The sequence below is a fragment of the Cetorhinus maximus genome, chromosome 17, assembly GCF_964194155.1.
Source record: "Cetorhinus maximus chromosome 17, sCetMax3.hap1.1, whole genome shotgun sequence".
NCBI classification, from domain to species: domain Eukaryota; kingdom Metazoa; phylum Chordata; class Chondrichthyes; order Lamniformes; family Cetorhinidae; genus Cetorhinus; species Cetorhinus maximus.
The window spans coordinates 5,333,976-5,351,166 of NC_135895.1; positions in this window are offsets into that span (position 1 = coordinate 5,333,976).

Here is a 17,191-nt window from a genome sequence, read left to right on the forward strand (position 1 = left end):
ACTTATAGCCCCTTGTGACTGACCCTTCAACTAAGGGGAACAGCTGCTCCCTATCCATACCCCTCAGAATCTTGTACACTTTCAATTCCATATTTTTATTGAATTCAAATTCCACCATCTGCTGTGGTGGGATTTGAACCCTGGTCCTCAAAGAATTACCCTGGTCTCTGGATTACCAGTCCAGCGACAATGCCACTACACCATCTCCTCCCCCTTATGATAGCACGTGGAGTGAATCAAATTGGCTGAAGACTGGCATCTGTGTTGCTGGGGACCTCCAGAGGAGGCTGAGATGGATCATCCACTTGGCACTTCTGGCTGGCTTTATTGCAAATGCTTCAGCCTTATCTTTTGCACTGATGTGCTGGGCTCCTCCATCATTGAGAATGGGGATAGTTGTGGAGTCTCCTCCTCCAGTGAGTTGTTTAATTGTCCACCACCATTCACAACTGGATGTGGCAGGACTGCAGGGCTTAGATCTGATCCGTTGGCTGTGGAGCCTCTTAGCTCTGTCTAGCACTTGCTGCTTATGCTGTTTGGCACGTAAGTAGTCCTGTGTTATTGCTTCACCAGGTTGACATCTGATTTTTAGGTATGCCTGGTGCTGCTCCTGGCATGCCCTCCTGCACTCTTCATTGAACTAGGGTTGATGCCCTGGCTTGATGGTAATGGTAGAGTGGGGGATATGCTGGGCCATGAGGTTACAGGTTGTGTTCGAGTACAATTCTGCTGCTGCTGATGGCCCACAGTGCCTCAGTCTTGAGTTGCTAGATCTGTTTGAAATCTATCCCATTTAGCACGGTGGTAGCGCCACACAACACAATGTGAAGGCCGGACTTTGTCTCCACGATGACTGTGCGGTGGTCACTCCTACCGATACTGTCATGGATAGATGTATCTGTGGCAGGCAGGTCGATGAGTTTTATGTCTTGGGTAAATGGATTTGTTGGCCAACCGAACTCTAACTGCACGTCTTCCTATGTTCTCTTCAGTTGCTGCTTGCAATCAATAACGGGGAGAGACTAATGTACGAATAAACATTTATTGAGACACAGGGCAGAACACCAGTTCATACCTACTCAATCAGAAACCTCCAGAACGAGACTTACCATTCCCAGTTGCCCACTCTGTACAGTGATTCGTCAGTGCTGTCACATGATCAGTACACTTGCATTGTCTTAAAGAGACAGGGTACCTCACTTTACCACAGTGAGGATGAGGCCAAGTGTGTTTTTCCCTCACCACCTGCCTCTGACCCAGTCTAGCAGCTATGTCCTTTAGAACTCGGCCAGCAGTGGTGCTGCCGAACCACTCTTGGTGATGGACATTGAAGTCCCCCACGCAGAGTACATTCTGTGCCCTTGCCACCCTCAGTGTTTCCTCTGTTCAACATGGAGGAGCACTGATTCAACAGCTGAGGGAGGGCAGTACATGGTAGTCAGCAGGAGATTTCCTTGCCCATGTTTGACCTGATGCCATGAGACTTCATGGGTTCTGGAGTCGATGTTGAGGACTCCCAGGGCAACTCCCTCCTGACTGTACACCACTGTGCCACCAACCATGCTGGGTCTGTCCTGCTGGTGGAACAGGACACACCCAGGGATGGTGATGATGGTTTCTGGGACTTTATCTGTAAATATGATCCCGTGAGGGTGCTTATGTCAGCCTGTTGCTTGGCTAGTCTGTGAGACAGCTCTCCCCAAATGTTAGTAAGGGCTTTGCAGAGTTGACAGGGCTGAGTTTCCAGTTGGCATTTCTGGTGCCTAGGTTGGTCCATCCGGTTTCATTCCTTTTTTTGGAGCTGTGTAGCAGTTTGATACAACGGAGTGGCTTGCTAGGCTATTTCAGAGGGCAATTAAGAGTCAACCACTTTGCTGTGGGTCTGGAGTTACATGTAGGCCAGACCAGGTAAGAACAGCAGATTTCCTGGGTTTTTACGACAATCATTCCATTCTAGATTTTTTTTTTAATTGAATTCAAATTCCACCACCTGCCATGGTGGGATTCAAACCCTGGTCCCTAGCATTACCCTGAGTCTCTGGATTACTAGGCCAGCGACAATACCACTATGCCATATCCTCCCCGTAGGAGGGGATGTAACTCTGCTCTGTTCTGTAACTCTTTATTTCTTCAATAGCGAATTGACTAACTTATCTGGGTTCTATTATTAAAGAATGCGTAAGCTCCAAAATCGAAGCTGGGCATAGTTTTATTTCCCCAACATGAAGCAAGATGTGCTCTGACTCAGAAGAGCTGGAAAACCACAGATGTCGTTTAACAGCAGATGATAAACTCCCTTGGAGTGCCTTAGGCTTGTACCCACGGCAATTTGGGCTTTCTCTCAACTTGCTAAACTCTTGTGATCACAGCAAGAAAGACAGCGGAATGTTGGATTGCTATGTACTTCCTTCAATGGGATAGTAAACCACAGTAATCCCATCCGTCCCAGAATATAATCCAGACCTCAGGGGCTGCTTTCCATGGCATCCCCCTTCTGGCTGCCTGTCTGCTCTGAAAAGTGGTAAATACCATTTAAATTAAACAAATTAATTAAACAAAACTGAGGTTAAGGAGGTTTCTGTGCCCTCTTCACTCGCGTCCCAGATGCCCGGTTATCCTCACTGCCCTGTTAACAGGTCAAAATGTCATTCGCCCACAGTAGAAAATATCATTTGAGATTAAACAGGCATGGGTACATCAAAATAACGGCCAGTACAATCTGATTTACTTCCACTGCAAATTCTGTCCCATCGTATCTTGGCCCTTCACAATTTAGAGCCATGATAAGTTAGTGTAAACACTTTAACTCCTGGTCCAGCACACACAACAATGGAATATCATGTTCACAAAAGTGTAATGTATGAGGGCCAGTGTCTCAAAAGAATGTGTGGCTCTGTTGTGTCAAGTGGAAAAGAGTTAGAACTACTTTAACCCTTTGTATACTATACAGTAAAACGAATGTCATAAAAGTATGTTAGGAATTAAATATTTTTGCCGGCAGTTTCCTCAGGAATTCTTCCAAACTGATGCCATAACTTCAGCAGAAGCCAGGAAACATTGGTTTCCAGTGATGCTGTGGTGACAGTTTGGGAAAAGCAGTGAGGAAATTCCGGAGTACATTTTGCACTGAGTTACAATATTAACACCCACCCTAGAAGAGAAGGATTGTATTTTACATAAGCCTGTGTGCACAGCCCCGATTGTGCACCAGTGCTTTTCAATTCAAACTCAGCTTCAGCCCTGCTCCCCTATAAACATAACAGCGTTAGAAATAGGCACTGGAACAGGCCATTTGGCCCTTCGAGCCTGCTCCTACCATAATAATAAGATCATACCTGATTTTCTACCTCAAAAACTCCACTTTCTCACCCGCTCTTCATTTCCCTTAATTCTCTTAGTGCCAAAAAATCTCCCCACCTCTGTCTTGGATATACTCAATGACAGAGCACCCGCAGCTCTCACAGGAGGGAGAATTCCAAAGGTCCACAACCGTATGAGTGAAGCAGTTTTTCTTCCCAGTCCTGAATGGCCGACCCCTCATTCTGAAGCTGTGCCCCTGTGTTCGAGATTCCTCAGACTGGGGAAACGTTTTCTCAGTACCTACCCTGTCAATCACCTTAAGAATTTTATACGTTCCAATTAGGCCGCCTCACATTCTCCTAAATTCTAGGGAATGAAGGCCTTGTGTGAAGATAATGCCAGCAGGGTACACTGTTACATAGTTACGCTAAGGCTACGTCATAGAAACAGGCCATTCAGCCCAAATGGTCTGTGCTGCACCAGCCTCCGTCCACCCCTGTTCATCTAACTTGAACAGCACATTCTTGGATATCAAACCCAACGGTGTGTGAGATATCCAAAACAAAAATAAAAACACCTGGAAAAACTCAGCGGGTCTGGCAGCATTGCCGGAGAGGAACACAGCCAACGTTTCGAGTCCGTATGACTCTTCTGGGATATCAATTGTCTGTATTTTTGTGCTTCAGCTCATCAGTTGGACGGGGCACATCACTTGTTCCTTTGCAACTGGGGTTGGATGTAGATAATCTTTGAGGGTGGCAGGAAAAGTTGCAAAGACAGTTTAACAAAAAGCATAAAAACAAAAAACTACTGCGGATGCTGGAAATCCAAAACAAAAGCAGAATTACCTGGAAAAACTCAGCAGGTCTGGCAGCATCGGCGGAGAAGAAAAGAGTTGACGTTTCGAGTCCTCATTGACTGCTGAGTATTTCCAGGTAATTTTGTTTTTGTTTTTAACAAAAAGCATGTTGGTTTTATTAATAGACGCCATAGAACACAAAGGCAAAAAAAGTAATGATAAACCTTTATAAATTACTGGTTAGACACCAGCTGGAGGACTGTGTCCAAATCCAGGCCCTACACTTTGGGATGGATGTCAGGGCCTTGGAGGTTTGTTAGAATGGGACCAGGGGTGAGGGACTCCAGATAATGTGGAGAAACTGGAGAAGCTGGGATCGCTCTCCTTAGAGCAGAGAAGGTTAAGGGGAGATTTAATAGAGGTGTTCACAGTAAAAAGAAGGGTTTTGATAGAGTAAATATGGAGGAACTGTTTCGTGTGGCAGAAGGGTTTTTAACTGGAGGATATGGATTTAAGGCAACTGGTAAAAGAATCAGAGGCAACATGATTTTTTTTTGACACTGCCATGTATTGTGATCTGGAATGCCCTGCCTGAAAGGGTGGTGGAAATAGATTCAACAGCAACTTTGAAAAGGAAATTGCTTAAATACTTATTCCTGTTTAAGATATCTGACAGCTTCTATTTCTACTTCAGATCTTCAGCATCTGCTGTTTGCTTTTCACACATACCATGGAAGTTATGATCTTGATATCCACGGGCGCAGAATGAGAGGTTGCGCTGCCATAGTATAGCTCGCCACTACGATAGACAACATGGCTTTAACATCAGAACTGTTGTTCCTGATGTTATCAGAAACATTCTACAAAAAAAACAGAAAGGTAGCCCCCCCCCCAAACAACCACATTTGAAATTTAGGGGGAGATGGTGACATAGTAGTAATCCAGAGGCTCAGTCTAATGCTCTGGGGACATGGGTTCAAATCCCACCATGGAAACTGGGGGAATTTGAATTCAATTAACAGATCTGGATATAAAGCTAGTTCTCAGTATTGGTGACCATGAAACCATTGTCAATTGTTGTAAAACCTCTCCTGGTTCACTGATGTCCTTTAGAGAAGGAGATCTGCCATCCTTTCTTGGTCTAGGCCAACATGTGGCTCCAGATGCTCAGCAATGTGGTTGACTCTTCTCTGAAATAGCCTAGCAAGCCACTCAAGAGCAATTAGGGATGGGCAACAAGTGCTGGCCTTGCCAGCGGTGCCCATGTCCCATGAAAGAATTTTTCAAAAGCGATTGCATTTTCAGAAACTGATTTTATGCTGGACATGCCTCATTTATGATTTTTTTTCCCTCTGAAGAAAATGAATTAATTTCCATAAATCAGTCTTCTTGGACCTATATGTGCTCCTTTCAAATTCTAAAATAATGACCTGTCACTGAAACTGATAGTCACACTACTTAGGGGATCAATACTTAAAGCATCAGAAAAAACACTTAAGAGCTATGAGTAATGTGTGGGTCATTTAGACATGCTTAAGAGACTACAATGGCCCGGGTACTAACAGATAAGGAAAAAAAGGCCCCAGTGACACTAATCTCCATGGATTCTTTTATGTATGTGAAAGGCAATAGGAGACAGCCATGACAGAACTGTCAGAACCCTGCCTGATCAGTGAGAGTTTTGTCCCTTTGAGAACAGAATTTTACAGCTCAGAAATAGGCTATTAGCCTGACTGGCGGGCATTCCACATGAGCCTCCTCCCAGCTCTCTTCTCAGTCCATCAGCATAACCTGCAGTGGAGGCAGATTCAATCGTGGCTTCAAAAGGATAATTATCTGAAGAGAAAAGAGTTGTAGGGCTGGGGGGGGTGGTGGGGATAGAAAAGTCAAATACTTTTTAAAAGATGTTAAACTTGTAAGCATTGATGTTTAAAGAGACTCGGGTGTGCTTGTTCAAGGAATGCAGAAAGTTCGCATGCAGGTGCAGCGAGCAATTAGGAAGGCAAATGGCATGGTGACCTTTATTGCAAGAGGATTGGAGTAGAGGGATAAAGAAGTCTTGCTACAATTACACAGGGTTTCGGTGAGGCCACATCTGGAATACTCTGCACAGTTTTGGTCTCCATGCTTAAGAAAGGATATACTTGCATTGGAGGCGGTACAGTGAAGTTTCACTCAATTGGTCCCGGGATGAGGGGGTTGTCTCATGATGAGAGGCTGAGTAAGTTGGGCATATACCCTCTGCAGCTTAGCAGAATAAAGGGGTGATTGCATTGAAACATACAAAATTCTGAAAGGGCTTGATAGGGCGGACGCTGAGGGATTGTTTCCACTGGTTGGGGAATCTAAAACATGGGGGCACGGTCTGAGGGCAAGGGGATGATTATTTAGGGCTGAGATGAGCAGAAATTACTTCACTCAAAGTGCTGTGAATCTTTGGAATTCTCTAACCCAGAGGGTTGTAGATGCTCCATCGTTGAATACATTTAAGGCTGGGGTAGACAGAGTTTTGGTCTCTCAGGGAATTAAGGGATATGCGGATTGATCAGGAAAGTAGAATTGAAGCCCAAGATCAGCCATGATTATATTGAATGGTGGAACAGGCTCGATGGGCCGTATGGTCTACTCCTGCTCCTATTTCTCATATTCTTATGAAAGGCAGGGGTGTGGGATAAGCTGAGTTGGAAGCAGTTCAGAGAAGGTTTATCAGACAAACACCTGGAATGGGTGGGTTGTCTTATGAGGAAAGGTTGGACAGGCTAGGCTTGTATTTGTTGGAGCTTAGAAGAGTAAGAGGTGACTTGATTGCATCATATAAGATCCTGAGGGGTCTTGACAGGGTGGATGTGGAGAGGATGTTTCTTCTTGTGGAACAATCTAGAACTAGAGGTCACTGTTTAAAAATAAGGGGTCACTCATTTAAAACAGAGATGAGGTGAATTTTTTTCTCTCACAGGGTCGTTAGTCTTTGAAACTCTCTTCCTGAAAAGGTGGTGGAAGCAGAGTCTTCGAATATTTTTATGGCAGAGGTGGATAGATTCTTGGTAAACAAGGGAGTGATAGGTTATTGGCAGTAGGTGGGATGCAGATTTCAGGTGACTATCTGATCAGATCTTATTAAATGGCGGTGCAGGCACGATGGGCTGAATGGCTTACTCCTGCTCCTTGTGCGTATGTTTGTATGTACCTCCTCCAACCCCTCTACAAATTACTTTATCAACATATCCTTCCATTAATTTCTCCCTCATGCATTTCTCTAGCTTTCCCTTAAATGTATCTGTACTGTTCACAGCAACTACTATTTGTGGTAACTTCTGGATACTCTGAGGTTATAAAATGTGCTATATCAAGTTTTTCTAATAACCCTGAGTCTTAGATCTAAATGCTTTGCACAAAGAGTGACGAGTGAGTGAAATAGACTGCCTGAAGCGAAAGTGCTGGCATATAGTGTTGGAACATTTAAGGGACAGTTGGATCGATATTTGGAGAAATGAGGAAATGAATTTCAGTGCTGGTGTGATGCCAGGCAGGTAGGCCGTATGTCCCAGTGATTGACTGATCAAATCAACCAACATGTTCCCTCAGTTGCTCATAATGGGCAGAGTACAGATTGTACTCAACCAGCCTGTGCTTGCAAAATCCAAAAGAAAATGTCTGCTGATAGATGTGATTCCGTGATTGGGCAGCACTTGCAGATCAATCCCGAGTGCGCTAATAGCTACACTAACAACCAATTTAAGATAACCAGTTAAGCTCATAGAGTGGCTCATTTTTTTTTATTCATTCATGGGGAGTGGGCATCACTGGCTAGGCCTGCATTTATTGCCCATTCCAAATTGACCTTGATGTGGTGAGCTACCTTCTTGAACCACTGCAGTCCAGATGGTGTAGGTACACCCAGAGTGCTGTCAGGGAGGGAGTTTCAGGATTCTGACCCAGTGATAGTGAAGGAAAGGTGATATATTTGCAAGTCAGGATGGTGAATGGCTTGGAGGGGAGCTTCCAGGTGGTGGTTTTTTCATGTATCTGCTGCCCTTGTCCCCCTAGACGGTAGTCGTCGTGGGTTTGGAAGGTATGTCTATGGACCCTTGGTGACTCCCTGCAGTGCACCTTGTACATGGTACACACTGCTGCTATTGTGCGTCAGTGATGGAGGGAGTGAATGTTTGTGGATGGGGTGCCAATCAATTTCTGCTTTCTTATGTAGGGACCCGTTCTCTGCAAACAAAAGGAATATATTCAAGCTTTGCACCTTTTTCAAATTATCTGGGAGCTTTGAGACCCTATACTTCCCAGTTGCTTTCTCCATGACAACGCCTCAGCCAATCAGAGTCAATTGGCAAACCAATCAACACCCTTTTCTCCTCTAGTATAAATTGTTGTGATTGTTTGTAATTTGACACTCTTGTATTTGTCCTGGTGAGTGCTGGATGCAAAACTTTGGCAACATGTCTCTCTTTTCAGCAATATTCAAATGAGCAATTGTAAAGTATTAATTGTTGTCTCCAGCCAGAGAGCCTGCAGAGTCTGTCAATGATCTGCTATTTTCCTGTGCCCCCCATCAAGTTTAGCACCTAGTGCCCTTAAAAACGTGAAGGGTTTGAACATTATCTGTATGAATATTTAATCCATTGGTTAAGACATTGGTATCAGATTCTTCTGCACGCTTATGTAGAAAAGTGCTCGATCCATTTGTTTTGAAGGGGTTAATGAGTTCACCTAAAATTAAGCACCGCACTAAAAGAAGTGTGTACGATAGAATAAAAATTCTCTAGTGGAGGTTTTAATATCAGCCCCCACTTCAGAGGAGATACCATTGTTTCATGGACAGAGTAGATAGTCAGAAGCTTTTTCCCAGGGTGGAAGAGTCAATTACTAGGGGACATAGATTTAGGGTGAGAGGAGAAAACTATAGAGGAGATGTGCGGGGCAAGTTTTTTACGCAGAGGGTAGTGAGTGTCTGGAATTCGCTGCCAGAGGAGGTGGTGGAAGCAGGTACGATAGTGGGGTTTAAGAGGCAGCTTGACAAATACAAGAATAGGATGGGAATAGAGGGATACGGACCCCGGAAGTGCAAAATGTTTTAGTTGACGGGCAATATGATCGGCGCAGGTTTGGAGGGCCGAAGGGCCTGTTCCTGTGCTGTACTTTTCTTTGTTCTTTCTTTGTTCTTCGTTCTGTGGGGATGTTGGGAAACTGGGATGTGGCAACCTGTACCTCCTGCCCAACAATAACTTTTATCTATGTAACGCCTTTATTGTAATAAAACATCCCAGGGCCTTTCACAGGAGCATTATCATGCAAATTTACGTACACCCAGCCCCATAAGATGATAGGGCAGATGTCCAAAAGCTTAGTGAAGGAGGTAAGTTTTAAGGAATATCTTAAAAGAAGAGAGAAAGGTAGAGAGAGGGTGTGGTTTAACGGCGGGAATTCCAGAGCTTAGGGCCTGGGCCACTGAAGGCAGGGCCTCCAATGGTCGGACAATTAAAATTGTGAAGGCGCAAGAGATTCTGTCGGAACAATGCAGAGATAAATCTAAGCCTCTTTGTCTCATTCCCCCCCTTTGAACCACTCCTTAAAGCCTACCTCTAGACCTAATAACTCTTTTTGTGCCTCGGAATTTGTCTGATTATACTTCCCTGAAGCACCTTGGAATGTTTTACTGTGCTAAGGGTGCTAAGGGAGCTTCAGGGAGGCAATGGCATAGTGGTATTGTCACTGGATTAGGAATGGTAATGTTCTGGGGTCCTGGGTTTGAATCCTGCCACGACAGATGGTGGAATTTGAATTTGAATTCTACAAAAAATCTGCAATTAAAAGTCTAATGATGACCTTGAAACCATTGTTGGTTGTTGGGAAAACCCATCTCGTTCACTAATGTCCTTTAGGGAAGGAACTCTGCTGTCCTTACCTGGTCTGGCCTACATGTGGCTCCATACCCACAGCAATGTGGTTGACTCTTAAATACCCTGTGAACTAGGGGCAACTAAGGATGGGTAATAAATGCTGGCCTGGCTGGTGATGCCCACATCCCATAAACGAATAAAAAAAAAACTAATTGCAAATGGCTGTTGTTAGCTGAGAGCTGCCTTCCTTAGCTGTCTGAAGCAAGGGAAAAAATGTCCTTTCAGCTCCCCACTTTCTCCATTGATCTTTGAACAGCTCCAAGAGGAACTAGCCACGGACCGGTAGACTGGCCTATTGAACTTAAATTTGCTGTACTAATCGTACCAAGTGCCTGTGACTAATTCAAATTTGATGCAGGAACTCGAAACAACAAAAGATGCCTCCCAGCAAATCATGCGGGACCTGAGGAGATTAAATTTAAATTAAATCAATGTGATATGGTCCACATTTCATTTCTCTCTCAAACAGCAGGCACCACAAATATGAAATAAAGACGGAAAATGCTGGAAATACTCAGCAGATCTGGCAGCATCTGTGAAGAGAGAAATGGGCTGGGATTTGCTGCCAGAGATTGGGTGGGCCACACCCCGCCCCCCCACAAGTATGTAAAATATGTGGTGATGACTTCAGTTTGGCTATCCACGTCATCGCGCCAGTCTCTGATATTACAGACGGAGAGCGCGTGCGGAAATCAGAAGCCTGCCCGCCATTTTGAAATTTGTGATTAACAAGCCGCTGAGCTTCTCAATGACCCAGTTGTCTGCGATTTTTTTTGTTGCCTGTTCCATTTTTTGGACGTTTTTTCCTTTATTTTTTCATAGGGCGTGGGCACCGCTGGCAAGGCCAGCATTTGTTGTCCATCCCTAATTGCCCTTGAGTGGCTCGCTAGGCCATTTCAGAGGGGGCACTTAAAGGTCAACCACATTGCTGTGGGTCTGGAGTCACATGTAGGCCAGGCCAGGCCAGGCCAGGCCAGCAGATTTCCATCTAAAGGGGATGAACCAGATGGGTTTTTAACAACCAATGGTTTCATGGTCACCATCACCAAGGCTAGCTTTCCATTCCAGATTTATTAACTGAGTTTAAATTCTATTGGCTGCCATGATAGGATTTGAACCCACAATTTGACGCAACCGAGTGGCTTGCTCGGCCATTTCAGGGGGCAGTTAGGAGTCAACCACATTGCTGTGGGACTGGAGTCACAAGTAGGCCAGACCAGGTAAGGACAGCAGATTTCCTTCCCTTAAAGGGGCATTAGTGAACCAGATGGGTTTTTACAACAATTGATGCTAGTTTATTGGTCACCATTACCAAGACCAGCTTTATAATCCAGATTTTATTAATCGAATTTAAATTCCACCAGCTGCTGTGGTGGGATTTGAACCCTTGCCCCCAGAACATTTACCCCGGACCTCTGGATTTTTAGTTCAGCGATATTGCCACTACGCTACCATCTCCCCCACCATCAGATGGGAAAATGTTTGGGAGTGCTATTCCGCAGGGATGGGGGGGAGGTGGGTACAAGGGCAGAAGGAAAGGGTCTGTCAATGAGACCATGGGCTGCACATAGCAGCAGAGTCTGCTGGTGAGGGCGGCGGTGTTTGTATGTTCTTCGACTTCAGTTCTCACTGACGGGGGGCCCGCCATAAGAAATAAGGAGAGATTGAGAGGGCAAGGGGGGCCTTTAAACTGGTGGCCGTGACTGACTTCCTGTTCACAGCGTAACCCCTCTCCCACATGACGTCCCGGCCTAGACTCCTGATTGGGCACGGAGCCCCCCTCCCCTCAGTCACGCTGCTAATTGGCCACCCGATTGCTTGACCCGCCGTACTGAGACGGCGAGGGTGCGGTCAGGAGCGAGCAGACCGCTCACTTTCCGCTCTATCTCCCTCACCCCACCGAAAACGGTAAAGTTCAGCCCAGCGTTTCAGGTCGATGACCTTTCGTCAGATGGGAAGCTATTAATAACAAACAGATCAGCTGTTTGCAGGTCGCAGCAAAATAGATTGCGCAGCAGTTTGACTCTGCGATTTGCAAATTGTCTTGCTCTGAAGAAACCCGCACGTCATCACGCGACATTCTGGGATTAACGTCCTTTACATTTTTGTTCATTCGTTTTCTGGATGTGGGGACTGTTGGCAAGGCTGGCATTGATTGTTCATCTCTAGACGATGGCATTGTTGCATTAACCTCTTGATCTCCTAAAATGCTTTACAGTCAAGGAAGTGCCTTTGAAGTGTAGGAATGTGGGAAACCAATTTGCACACAGCAAGCTCCCACAAACAGCATAATGAGTGAGCAGATGTGATGTGAGGGATAAATATTGGCTCCAACAGAATAAGAAGAATATCCAGTGTGAGAAGTTAAGGCCACAGTCAGATCGGCCATGACTTTGTCGAATGGTGGAACGGGCTCGAGGGGCTGAATGGCCTCCTGCTGCTCCTATTATGATCTTATTAAGAAAAAGGCCCAAGAAGATTTTCATTGCTTTTTTATCATATTTTCAAAGCAATTCTGAGTGAAGCCAGCGATGGAAGCAACAAACAGCAACCATTTTGTCTGTTATATTCTGGGACATTGCACAGTTTGAATGATAATAAGTGGAGTTGATTCCTGGCCTAAGTGTGCATGCTCAGATAAATAGAAGAGACCCAAGTGCTACCTTTCAGTTGATCATCCTGTATTTGTAAAGAGACCGCTTCCAAAACGACTCAGTGAGCTTGTGCATGGAAAACCCTAGCTGAAAATCTATGCAGGAACATTTTAAGCTTATCTGGATCTTAGGCTTGTCTAGATTAATGGAGATAAAGATGTTCTCCTGCTCTCTGCAGATAATCAATCCCCAATCTGCACACAGTTACTTCCAATAGTCTTTGCTTCTACCATGCTGTGCATACATTTGTCAGCTTTCTACTTATTGGTAATTATCACCTCGGGTAATTGAGAATTAGTTTTTTTTTAGTGAATTTAGCATTACACTCTCATTTTAGATTGTTTCATGTACTAGCTTAAGGCTACAGTCGGTACTGTATTACTCTCTGAAATGAGTAGGTATAAGCTTCGGCCAGTAACTCAGGAGTATTTTCTTTATTCATTCACTCATTACATCACTTGGTCTCCTTAATAATCAAGCTCGCTCGATGAGTCTTCCTTTGATCTTCTTTTCATTCTGGGGATGTGAGTGAGGCCAGCATTTGTTGCCCATCCCTTGAAAAGGTGGACCTTCCTGAACCGCTGCAGCCTGTGCGGTGAAGATACTCTCACAGTGAGGGACTGAGGAGGGGTGATGCACAAGTTTGTGCCTCTTCAAAATAAGACAAGTTTGTTTTTCTCTTTCCCCACCTCTCAGAAGCTAAGCGCATCAATGAGGCCAAAAGAGAATTGGATAAGCCCCTGAGAAATGGTGTGGAGAAGTATGACAGGCGTTGTGGGATATAACATTTTGTAGACACTGGTACATGGCCAGGTGGACTGCAATGGTCCTACATAGGAACTTAGGAACATTAGAACATAGGTCTTAGGAGCAGGGATAGATCATTCAGCCCTTCAAGCCCACTCCGCCATTCCATAAGATCATGGCTGATTTGGTTGTGGTCTCAATTCCACTTTCCTGTCCGACCCCTATAAACCTTAACTCCTTTGTCTATCAAAAATCTCTCTAACTCAGCCTTGAATGCATTCAATGATCCAGCCTCCCCTGATTTCTGGGGAACAGAATTCCACAGACTAATGACCCTCTGAGAAAAAAAATCTCCTCATCTCCGTCTTAAAAAGGAGACCTCTTATTCTTACACTATACTCCCAAGTTCCAATGTTCTCTTCGTGGGTTCTTAAACTCAGATTTGGGTAGGCTGTATCATTGCACACTGGTGCACATAATGCCACATAATAGGTATAGATAGAAGACTGGCTGGCTAACAGGAAGCAGAGAGTAGGCATAAATGCGTCTTTTTCAGGTTGGCAAGATGTAACGAGTGGTGTGCCACAGGGATCAATGCTGGGACCTCAACTGTTTATAATCTATATAAGTGACTTGGATGAAGGGATTGAAGGGATGGTTACCAAATTTGCTGATGACACAAAGATAGGTAGGAAAGTAAGTTGTGAAGAGGACATAAGGAGGTTACAAACATATATATATATAGGTTAAGTGAGTGGGCAAAGATCTGGCAAATGGAGCATAATGTGAGAAAATGTGAAATTGTCCATTTTGGCAGGAAGAATAAATTATCTAAATGATGAGAGATTGCAGAGCTCTGAGGTGCAGAGGGATCTGGGTGTCCTAGTGCATGAATCACAAAAGGCCTGTATGTAATTAGGAAAGCTAATAGAATGTTATCATTTATTATGAGGGGAATTGAATACAAAAGTAGGGAGGTTATGCTTCAGTTGTACAGGGCACTTGGGCGACCACATCTGGAGTACTGTGTACAGTATTGGTCACCTTATTTAAGGAAGGATGCAAATGCATTGGAAACAGCTCAGAGAAGGTTTACCAGATTAATACCTGGAATGGGTGAGTTGTCTTATGAGGAAAGGTTGGACAGATTAGGCTTGTATTTGTTGGAGTTTAGAAGAGTAAGAGGCAACTTAATTGAAACATATAAGATCCTGAGGGGTCTTGACAGGGTAGACGTGGAGAAGATGTTTCTTCTTGTGGAGGAATCTAGAACTAGGGGTAACTGTTTAAGAATAAGGGCTCGGAAATTTAAAACAGAGATGAGGTGAAATTTTTTCACTCAGAGGGTCTTGAGTCTTTGGAACTCTCTTCCTGAAAAGGCGGTGGAAGCAGAGTCTTTGAATATTTTTAAGGCAGAGTTGGATAGATTCTTGGTAAGCAAGGGGGCGATCGGTTATCAGGGGTAGGTGGGATGCAGATTTCAGGTTACTATCAGATCAGCCATGATCTTATTAAATGGCGGAGCAGGCTCGAGGGGCTGAATGGCCTACTCCTGCTCCTTGTTCATATGTTCGTTATGTTCGTATGTAATGGAGGAAGATTGTGAAGGCTTTTGAGAGAGGGAACAGAAGAGAATGGTTATAAGATGAGGGACTAGAGTTCTGTGGGGAGACTGGAGAAGCTGGGATTGTTCCCCTTAGAGCAGAGGAGGTTAAGAGGAGATTTGATAGAGGTGTTCAAAATCATGAAGGATTTAGATAGAGTGAATAAGGAGGAACTGTTTCCAATGATTGATATTTTGATAACCAGAAGGCACAGATTTATAGTCGTTTGGTAGGACAGAACTTGAGTATTTGCTGAAAAAAGGGACATGTTGAAGATTTTCGTCTTGCACTCATCAGGACACTTTGCAAGGTCACTTATACCGGTATTCTTGCAAAGTGTCCTGATAAATGCAAGATGAAAAGTTCTCTTTCTCAGCAGCACAGATTTGTGATGATTGGCAGAAGAACCAGAGGTGACACAAGGAAAAATGATTTTAAACAACAAGTGGTTAGGATTTAGAATCCACTGCCTGATAAGGTAGAGGATGCAGATTTATTAGCAGACCTCAAAAAGGAATTGGATAACTACTTCAAGGAGGAAATATTGTAGGGATATGGGGAAAGAGGTGGGGGTTAGTGGGAAAAATTGGATTACTCTTCAAAAAAAAAACCCTGCACAGACTCAATGGGCCGAATGGCCTCCTCCTGTGCTGTATAATTCTATGGCCGGAATTTTCCAAGGAGTGGTAATCACCATCGGATTGTCAATCCACTCCTACTTTTCTGCACCACGCCCAAGCGCCACATTTCTGGCCAAGACCTCCGATCCCGGCTTCTCCAGAAACATGGAGCATCCCTGAAATGGATCTGCTCATTCTAGTGTTGGATTGTCGGGGGGGGTGGTGGGGGGGGAAGAGACAAGCCACACCCACTTTTAATGGCACTAGCTGCCTTTTTCTGCTAAGTAAAGAGCTTAAATGTACCAAAGCTTCTTCGAATAGCTGCGGAAAGAAGGTAAGCAAGGATCAGGGGGTGTGGGAGGGGTCAGGGGTAGTCAGCTGGCGGGGGGCTAGTCAGGTTGGGTCAGGAGAGTCAGGAGTTTGAGGGGGGAGTTGAGGGTGGGGCAGTGAGTGATTGGGGGATCAGTTGTATAGTTACCCAGGAGTTTGACTAGGTTATTTTCTGTCTAAGATTTCCTGGGTAACTATCCAGGTAATTTAAGTTGGAACCACCCGAAGTCTCTGACTCTAACTTAAAGTTGGAGGTTTTTTCAGAAAGTCCCGGGGAGCAGGGAAATTGCCCATTGGAAGTTCAGACTTCCTAGGCGATTCCCATGGACTTGGCGCGTTCAGACTTCCGAGGGGTCCCATTGGTATCGTTAGGGTATGTCCGGTCTCCAACAGTCTGGAACCTGGAAGATCTGGGCCAATAATTCTACACTCTGCAGCTGCTTCACACGGAAATGAACATTGCTTTGCTGTGTAACTGGTCAGGTCTGATTGATTGGAATCAAATAGCTTTTATTCTCCACAGTTTACGAGAGACTCATCAAGTGCTGGCAATCCGTCAGTCCTCTGTCCTTTACCTGAATCAAGACCATTGTGCAGTTACACACTGGCACCAGCACTGTCACACTGGCACCAGCACTGTCACACTGGCACTAGCACTGTCACACTGGCACCAGCACTGTCACACTGGCACCAGCACTGTCACACTGGCACCAGCACTGTCACACTGGCACTAGCACTGTCACACTGGCACCAGCACTGTCACATTAGCACCAGCACTGTCACACTGGCACCAGCACAGTGGTGTGACCACAGTCAATGTTAATTGCCGCGCAAACAAAATCCCAGAGGGAAACTTGGCTTATGGGCCACAACCTTTTTTTTGTATTCTGAAGACAAGAGGAAGACGTACCAATCTCAGCAGTAAGAGGTCTAGTAACACTTTTAGATTTTTAAAAATTAAAAGTAAAAGTTTTAAAAACAAAAAAAAGAAACCTTAAGCACACAAGATTACAGTTATACAATTAATGTTAGTCTTTCAAAATACTCCCCCATAAACTCTCTACTTGGTCAAACCCACAAGTATACTTTCCAGGCAACCCTCCCTTATAGATGTTTAAATATGTTTTTTTTTTCAAGCTAACAAGATTTTTGAAAAAGCCTTCAGATCATGACACTTAAACCGACTTTATCCACCCTCCAAAGGTGTTTGTGCCTACTCCATCAATTT